The sequence below is a fragment of the Theobroma cacao genome, chromosome 5, assembly GCF_000208745.1.
Source record: "Theobroma cacao cultivar B97-61/B2 chromosome 5, Criollo_cocoa_genome_V2, whole genome shotgun sequence".
NCBI classification, from domain to species: Eukaryota; Viridiplantae; Streptophyta; class Magnoliopsida; order Malvales; family Malvaceae; genus Theobroma; species Theobroma cacao.
Window position 1 is genome coordinate 33,026,721 of NC_030854.1, and position 9,991 is coordinate 33,036,711.

A 9,991-nucleotide genomic window follows, 5' to 3' on the forward strand; every position below is an offset into this window, starting at 1 on the left:
CAAATAGAGAGAGATATCTACAAGATCACTTTTTTCATCCTAAACTAAAGTAGGATTACATAATATTACGAGTTACTTATGTTTGGTTCAGAGCTAGACTTGACATCATTTGAAGAGATGTTTTATCTGTGTTGGTATCTTTTATTGATTTATTGTTATATTATACATAATGTGGCAATGACTTATTCTCTAAAGTTGCATATACTTTTCAAAAAAATTTTGGAAAAAAGAAGTATATATAGTTTATCAAATAAAGTTTTCAACTTCAATAGGTTGAGTAAAAGTATTAAGCAAATTGTGTTGGCAAAATAATTAAATAAAGCAAAGGAAAACTACACATTTTATCTACTTACATAGGCAATACAATATATGTATATATACATATATGCTAAATCAACATATGGACATCCTATCAAATTCATTGGAAAAGTAGAAAGAGCATAAAAATGGGGAAGTCAAAGGCATGACATTCAGGTAAGGCATTCTATGACAAGATTTGAAGGGAGAGAGGGCTTGTAGCAGCTTCTCTGTAATGGCTTGTCAAGACTATGCAAAAGTTCCAAAGAAACATAAAAAAAAATCTCTAAAAGATGCATTTCCAAAAGCTAAATAAGTATATTGGCATTTCACTGGCATTTGTTGAATGATCAAACTTGCCTAAGCCTGCTATATATGGAAGCTTGCAATGGATTTTTCATCACAAATGTTAATTCTTTCTTCTCTGACAAATCAACATCATCTCCATCCCTGGCCTTCCACTCAGAAAACCAAACTAGATTTGCCACAAAAAACTCCAAATGAAGCATGGCTGAACTATGAGTAGGACAAATCCTCCTCCCTACCCCAAATGATATCATCTTAATCTCCTTCCTACATGTTATGTCAACCTCTTCCTCACCACGTATGAACCTTTCAGATTTGAACACCAAGGGATATTCCCAAATCTTCGAGTCCAATCCCATCTCTTCTATGAAGAAAATTATAACACCCTTGTTGAAAGAATGATCTGAAACTAGTTGATGCAAGTTAAAGCACTAAAAGCAACTGGGAGCTATGAAGGAAGCAACAACTAGTTGAAGGAGTTTAAGTAGGAAGTCAAAACGTCATCGTTTCACAATTATTAAACCAAGAATTGTGAAACGCATAAAGTAAAGCCGTTTTGTGTTAATGTTTTTTTTCTTAGTTTTTATACGACCTGAGTCTTTGTCATTTTAGTTTCTTGGTTCTAAACGACTTGTAAACTCATCGTTTTGTTCATCTTCTTTGATTTTCTGTTGTGACTGTTGTCTGGTTCGGTTAATTTTCTCTAATTCCATTAGTGTTAGCTGAGTTTGTTGAGTATAGATCCTGAGGCTACATCTAAGCTAAGGGTAGTTTCTTTTGAATTCAAAAATACTTGTATAAATACTCAGCTGTAAATGAAAATTTGATACACAGTTCAGTATTCAATATCTTTTTCTTCATCCTATGTTTTCTGGTTATTCTTGCTTGATAATCCTCTGATTCTCTACATGGTATCAAAGCTTTTCATCTTGAGAGACTTGTGATTTTGCTCTTTGCTATTGTAATTGTTTCTTTCAACATCGAAGATGGTTACAGCAGGCTTCAATGCTACAGCTCCACCAATTTTCTTTGAAAATAACTATCCATTTTGGGCAGTTAAAATGAGATCGTATCTTAAAGCTTTCGATCTCTAGGACGTGGTTGAGACAAGCGAGATTTTGGTTCAACGACATGCCAATCCGACCTTGGCTCAGATCAAACAGCACAATGAAGAGGTTGCTAAAAGATATAAGGCTCTTATCTACCTTCAATCAGCAGTTTCAGAGACAATCTTTGCGAAGATCATGAATTATGAAGATCTAAAACTAGTGTGGGATAGTCTGAAGAAGGAATATTAAGGTAATGACAGAACTAGAGCTATGCATATGTTGAATATTTCCAAGCAATTTGAGTTAATGAAGATGAAGGAGGATGAGACCATTCAGGAGTATACTAATAATCTGATTAATCTTGTGAATCAGCTTAGGCAGTTGGGAGAGGAGGTCAGTGATAAACGAATTGTGAATAAGATCCTAATGAGTATTCCAGAGAGATTTGAAGCCAAAATATCATCTTTGGAAAACTCCAAGGATTTAACCAAGATCACTATTAATGAACTGTTAAGTGTTTTACTTGCTTTAGAGCAGAGAAGAGCACTCTGGAATAATGAAACCCGTGAAAATGCTTTGGTTGCAAAGACCAAAGGCTTAAAGGTGAAAGAGGAGAGTGCAAAGAAGCTCAAAGGCAAAGGAAGCAATTCTACTGAAGGAAAGCAAGGAAAGAAGCGGGAGAAGTTCTCTCCATGTACTCACTGTAAAAAGACTAATCACACTCCTAAATACTACTGGTTCAAGCCTAATGTGAAGTGCAGACTATGTGATCAGCTTGGTCATGTTTAAAAGGTCTGTAAATTCAAGAAAGGCAGTGAAGAAAAAGCAGCAGTGGCTAAGTAGACTAAGAAAGCTGATGAAGTGTTGTTCATGGCTAACTTAGAAGTTGAGTCAATTAAGAAGAGTGTTTGGTTATTGGACAGTGGATGTTCACATCATCTCACTGGCAATGAGGAATTGTTTTCAAAAATTGATCAAAGTTTTTCAGCTTAGATCAAGATTGGGAATGGAGTATTCTTGAAAAATACTTGGGAAAGGAACTATTGCTGTTGAGACACTCTCAAGTATAAAATACATTACTAATGTTTATCTGGTTCTTGAATCATATCAGAATTTGCTTTGTGTTGGTCAGTTAGCAAAGAAACATTATGCATTGCTTTTCAAAGATGATGTATGCACTATTTTTTATCCATCTGGTGATGAATTGTTGACTGTTAAAATGAAGAATAATTGTTATCCTCTAAATTTGATGAATGTTGAACATGTTGCTTTTGTAAGTGAGGATAATGTTGTTGAATTGTGGCACAGAAGGTTAAGTCATGTTAACTATAAGTCACTCATGAGGTTGGCTGATGATAAATTAGTTGAAGGTTTACCTGGTTTTGACAAAACAGAAAAGCTGTGTCAAATTTGTCAGCTTGGAAAGTAAAGCAAGAAATCCTATCCTAAGCATAGAAGCTGGTTTGCAAAACAAAAACTTGAATTGGTACATACAGACTTGTGTGGTCCTATAAGAACACCTTCTCTAAGTCACAGCAAATACTATATAGTGTTTATAGATGATCTGACTAAATTTAGTTGGGTCTATTTTTTGAAAATGAAGTCAGAAGCACTGAGTAAGTTTCTGAAGTTTAAGGCTCGGGCAAAAAACTTTTTTGAGAAAAGGATTAAGATACTTAGAACTGACAATGGTTCTGAGTATACATCTATTGAGTTTGAAAACTTACTGGCTAAATTGAGAGTGAAGCATCAGCTAACTAAAGCTTATAATCCTCATCAGAATAGGGTTACAGAGAGGAAGAATAAAACTCTAATGGAAATGGCTAGATGTTTGATGTTTCAGAAGAATATGCCTAAACTTTTCTAGGCAGAAGCTATGAATACAACAAATTATTTTCTGAATCTGACTTACTCAAAGGTACTTCCAAATGTAACAGCTTATGAACTGTGGTATGAACAGAAGCCTAATGTTTCTCATATGAGAGTTTTAAATTCTGTTTGCTATGCTAAAGTACCAGATGAAAAGAGATCAAAACTTAATCCCAAGTCTATTCTGGCTATTTTCATTGGTTACAGTGATTTATCAAAAGGTTATAGGCTGTATGATGTGAAGTTAGAAAAGATTTTTACTAGCAAAGATGTGAAGTTTGATGAGGGGCAAAAATGGAATTGGGACAGCAGAACTGTGCAAGATTATGATGTTATAATTGCCGATGAAGATGAGCAGAAGCAAGGAGGTGATGATGAATCACTTGACTTGGAGGATGAAAGTTTGGCTGTAAGAGGGACTAGGTCAATTGCAGACATCTATGAAAGATGTAATTTAGCTTTTGTTGATCCTGTTAACTTTGCAGAAGCTCAATCTGATGAAAACTGGAGAAAAGTTATGGATTCAAAAATGAATATGATTTTGAAGAATGGAACTTCGGAGTTGGTTGACAGACCAAGTGGACAGAATGTAATTGGAGTTAGATGGGTTTTCTGGACCAAGTTAAATTCTGATGACTCAATTAACATATATAAAGCAAGATTAGTGGTGAAAGGATATGCACAGACCTATGGTATTGATTTCTTTGAAACCTTTGCACCAGTGCTTAGGCTTGATACAATCAGACTTCTAGTAGCTTTGTCAACTAGGGAAGCCTGGAGAATATTTCATTTAGATGTCAAATCAGATTTACTAAATGGAATATTGAAGGAGGATATCTACATTTATCAACTTGAAAGTTATGTAGTGCAAGCTTATCAAAGCTTTATATGGACTCAAATATGCTCCTAGAGCCTGGCATGAAAGGATAGATGAGTATTTCAGAAATCATGGGTTTAGCAAAAGTCTTTCAGAGCTTACTCTCTATGTCAAGAGCACTAGTGACTCAGTACAGTTGATAGTGGCCTTACATGTCAAACCCTGTTCTATAAAATAATTACGACGTCATTTACATGCTCAATAGAATGTTTGTATGTTTAGGAAGTTCGAGGAATCGTTATAAGACGATATTGCCCCTAATGGTACCATTAACTCGATTAAGCCTCGAACTAGTTCAAATAGGAATTTTGAGGTGAAATTAAGAGTTTCACAGTTCAGGGATGACTCAAAATGGTAATTCGGAGTTCGAGGATCAATTTGGAGTCAAATCGAAATTTTCACTATTTAGGGGCAAAATGGTCATTTGCCACATGAGGACAAAATGAAAATTTTGAGAAAAGATTTTTTTTGGTCCCATTTAACTTATTGGAGTATAATTTGAGGGTTTGGCAGTGAAAAAGTTTAATTCCGGTGATTTCTGGAGTGTTAGGGCAAAAATTGTAATTTTTTCACCCACGGACAAAATTTGAGATTTTGAGAGAATTTAGATCTAATTTGACAAATTGGAGAATGGTATGAGTATAAGGGATGAAAAATATGTCTATGGGCAATTTTTCAGATTTTGGGACAAAAATGTAATTTTTGACTTTTATGGGGGCAAAAGTGTAAATTTCAAAAATTACTCCACCAAGACTTTGGATAAGTCTGAGAATTTTATCTAAGCTATGGATATGTGGGACAAGTGTATGATGAAAATTTGGAAATAAATGGATGGCTAGAATTTAAGAAATTAATAAAACAAAAAAATGAATAAAATAATATTATATTATTTTAGCCTTTAAAAATGTCAAAATTCCAGAATTATTAAACCAAGAATTGTGAAACGCATGAAGTGAAGCCGTTTTGTGTTAATGTTTTTATTTCTTAGTTTCTATACGACCTGAGTCTTTGTCGTTTTACTTTCTTGATTCTAAATGACTTGTAAACTCATCGTTTTGTTCATCTTCTTTGATTTTCTGTTGTGACCGTTGTTTGGGTCGGTTAGTTTTCTCCGATTTCGCTAGTGTTAGCTGAGTTTGTTGAGTATAGACCCCAAGGCTATATCTAAGCTAAGAGTAGTTTCTTTTGAATTCAAAAATACTTGTATAAATACTCAACTGTAAATGAAAATTTGATACACAGTTCAGTATTCAATATCTTTTTCTTCATCCTCTGTTTTCTCGTTATTTTTGCGTGATAATCCTCCGATTCTCTACAACCCTTTCTAGGCACTAAAAAGTCATTAAAAATTACAGCTGTCACTCCATGGAACAGAAAATGTGCAGAAGGGTGACGCCATAGACCTTCCAAAATCACTGCTTTTAGGTAAGGCATCTTACGCAAATCATTTTCTTTGACCTCTTCAGCTGCATCTCCCATAACCCCTTTAATCTCCATGTATAGCTTCTCTTGAACAAGAGGGTATTTAACCAAATTGGCCATAATCCATTGCAACGCTGTGGATGTTGGATCTGTGCCAGCATTAAGAAATTCTGTGCACAAAGTCACAATTTCCCCTTCATCAAGTTTCCTTTTCTCCTCAGAAAGTTGTAAATTAAACAAATTATCAACCTATGATTAAACGTAATCATCTTCTTCATCTCTTTCTTTATCCTCTTTCATCTTGCTGATCAAACTCTCTTCCTTCACTTTTTTCGTGCTCTGATTAATGGGATGAAAACATCCGTTTGATTTTTTCGAATTTGCAAGGACTCCTTCCAGAGCTTATAAAGCAAAATCCTTGTCACCTTTGGCTAGAAATTTAGTGCATCGAACCTATGAATATTCAATAATAAGTCCCTTTGAACAACCTCAACTATTCTAATATGGTTTTCATCAACGTGAGCTTCAAAACACATAAGGGCTAACAAGCAAAACATGGCATGTCTAAAATAGTCTACCACAGGGATAGGATCACCGGTATTGGGATAGAATCATCGGTATTCCGTGACTTGATCAGCTACTCCTTGGGGATTTGCAAGACCCTTTTTCGAGCTCGAGAGTAAGATTTTATCCAAGAAGGATTAAGAATTTTAGCTATCAGGTTTCTTCGCAAAATATGCCAAGTAGGGCCATAGGTAGCAGAACCAATACTATGTTGATTGCTACTACTTATTTTGCCAACGGTAGGTACCGGTGGTCAATCAACAAAAACAAAACCATTCTCAACTAAGGCCTAGTGTGCAAGGGAACGGTCAGAAACAAAGATGGCAAGATAATAGGTGTAATACCCCAACCCAAATTATAACTACATTAATATATTTATAAAATCGTAAATTTGACAAAGAAATTCTTTATTCAAACTACTTATAAAATATTTGGGTTTATATTTGGAATAGTTTTGTGATAGGGACCTTTTTGCAAATATAGTAGTTTCGTTAGTGTCAATTTATATTATCACACGTTTAAAGAAAAACTGTTTACATTATCACGTTTAAGAGAGAAGTTAAAGACAGTACCACGTTTTAAAAAAAAAAACAGATAAAGGAGGTTAGGCTTAGTTTTACATTACCATGTTTTACAAGAAAAGACAAAAAATTTAAATCAGTTTATTTCATCAGATTCAAACAATAGGAAGTCAGAAAAGCTTAACCCTAGAAAAAAAAAAAAGATAGAAAAGGGAAAAGTATTCAAGAGATTGCTGATTAAGGTATGATTAGGGTTATATTTTCATAGTTTGAGAACAAAAGCTCTAAATTATTTTATGTTTCCTTAATTTTGTTTCAATTTTGGTACTATTTCGATGACTTTTCGGTAGCATGATGGGTACCAATAAAAAGTTCTTAAAAAGATCCTTCCAATAGATTTTGTAACATCTTGTTTGGTTTTGTGATTAAGAAGATATGAATTTTTTAAATTGACTGGAAACTCATTTTTAACAGTTTTGATAACCCAATATTGGGTTTCCGAAACTCTACATTCCGTTAATGTTTTGAGTCTTTTCTTTAAGGGATTTTGTAGTATGAAATGTGCTATTTAATTTGGTGTCAATGGCTAAGTTAGGGGTTTTCTGTGTTAAGAGAACTGAAGGTTCAAATTTGGCTACTTGAATCTAAAAACCTAAAAATCTGGATAAGTCTGTGATGATTTTTAAACTTTTGACTTCTATAACTTGTGAATTTTGCAATCTTTTTCATCAAAAAAATTTTAATGTTATAGTGTGACATAAATGCTTCAATTTGGTTTTGAGTTTATCACTGGAAACAATTCGGGTTAAGAATTATAAGTGTTTGAAGTAAGCCAAATGGCCATAAAAATCTGAAATTTCAAAATTTATGAGAATTCATTTTTAATTATTTCAAAAATTATTCTTTACTTATATTCAACCTATTTTGATAGAAACTTCAGAAATTTAAGCTATTTAAATTTTAGTGAAATTGTTTTATGAATAAATATTTATTTGATAAATTATTTTTGAATTAATATATTTTAAAATTATTTATTAGAAATCTTCATATCTAAATTTTGATTTGTATTTAAAGTATTTTCACCCAAACTCATATTGTTACTGATTTTGTACTATAATCTATGAGTTTTTAAATTTTAAATATTTTATGTATTAATAAATAATTAAAAGAATTAAAATTGATTTTCTATCAACGAAAGAAGTGTTACACCCTAAATACCTAAGAATGGCCATCCAAGAGTCATGGTTCATTTTGATAAGTTAGTAGTGTGGTTCTAATTCCGAATACTTTGAATTAATAGGCTTCATGACGATTTCGGTTCTTAGTTCTTTGGTTTTGGTTTAAAAAATCAAGTAAGTGACTGATATCCTTTTAATGTTTTCACACCCTAAAATTTGCCTCAATATGATTTTTGTACTTGTATATGATATTTTGTCCTATGGTTTGTTAAATCGGGTGAGCATGCTGATATATGTATGTAAATATGATCCTTATGCGGAATTTTGGAATATGATTTTGATTTTGATCTACAACGTGATTTCTATCAATGTATGCATATATATATGACTATCTTTGTGAATATTTAGTTTGAAACGATTATGTTTTTGATATATATGAGATATGTTTTAAGAAAGTGGATACACCATTTTGTAAAATTTGGGTAATATAAAAATATATGTTTCTGTTTTGTATCTTAGTATGGTTATACTCTAACCCTACTAATGGGGGTTAAATGTTGGCCATGTCAACATGTATTTTGTGATTAGAGATCGATCTCTCAACCGCTCCATCGGTTATAGAATAGTGATATTTGTGATATCTGTTCAGCCTAACCAATGGTTCCTTCTAATTTATTTCTGACTTATGCCATAAGGGTTAAGTGTTGTCGTAGTGTATTTAGGAGACTAATAAAATCTGAAAGTTATTGTGAAATCATGTTTTGTTTTCTTACATTAAAACTTTGGAATAATATGATTCTGAGCAATATTACCTAAAATTCTATTTTGATATCTATATAAATATTAGAAATTTTGGCTTAAATATTTTGAGCATGCTTAACCCGACTGAAAGAATGTCAGTTATTTACTGAGTGGTTATACTCATTTCATTAATTCCCATCATTTTACAAATTTTAACATCTTTGCGTTTTTGGAAGTTAGACTTGCTAGGCGTGAGTTTTGATTAACAAGATTAGCGTATGCTCTTGGATAATTATAAGCTTTGATATGAGTGTTTAGCTTTTTGTTTGTTAAATAGATGTTTGCTAGATGAGAAATTTGTATCTTTTGGAGAATTGTATTTCAATATTATATTTGGAGACTTGAGGTTTTGTAAATTATAAATTTCGAAAAGATTGTGGAGGTATTATATTTGATTAAGTATAATATTGTTTATGAGATTCATCTCATAAGTATGCGGCGTATGTTATGTTCTAAATCCTTGATTTTAAGGCGTGACAATAAGTGATATGGAGAGTTACCCTGGGGCCAAACTTTGTATTGACACTTCGAAGGATCGGTCCAAGATCAGAGAAGGATTGGTATCTGTGTAGCCATAATAAGTTGCCGATGATAGGAAATTTAGTGGAGGAAGCTTGGGGCAAGGTTTTTGGGAAGGGAAGAAAAGGTTACAGAAGGCTTTAAGGATTGCAGATATGCAAAGTGCGGAGATGATGAGAAACCAGGTTTCCATTTTGGCAAAAGGAAATTGAACATCCAAAAGAATATTATTACTTGAAAGTTATAAGATCAAAACCTGAATTGATAAAGCAAAACTAGCTGCTAGCTACTGTTATATAAAGAAATTAATTTTCTAACAGTACTATCATTAGTGGGTTATGGGTGTTTAATTAATCATTTGAATAACTTATTAATAGGCTTTATTACATAATAATCTGATAAGACAACCATTTAATCTTTTCTTCTCTTTTCTATTTCATTTCTAAAATACTAGATTATGGATATGACAGATGGATTTTTTTTCCTTAATTCATAGTTCTTTACTACATAGATCGTGTAAAATTATTAATAATAAAATCCAAGTTTTTATTCTAAGAACAATTCACCAACGATGGTCCCATATATATA

At 32.7% G+C, this 9,991-nt stretch overlaps 1 pseudogene; it reads right to left on the minus strand.

Moving 5' to 3' along the window:
- Positions 648–9,596, minus strand: LOC108662018 (annotated as a pseudogene).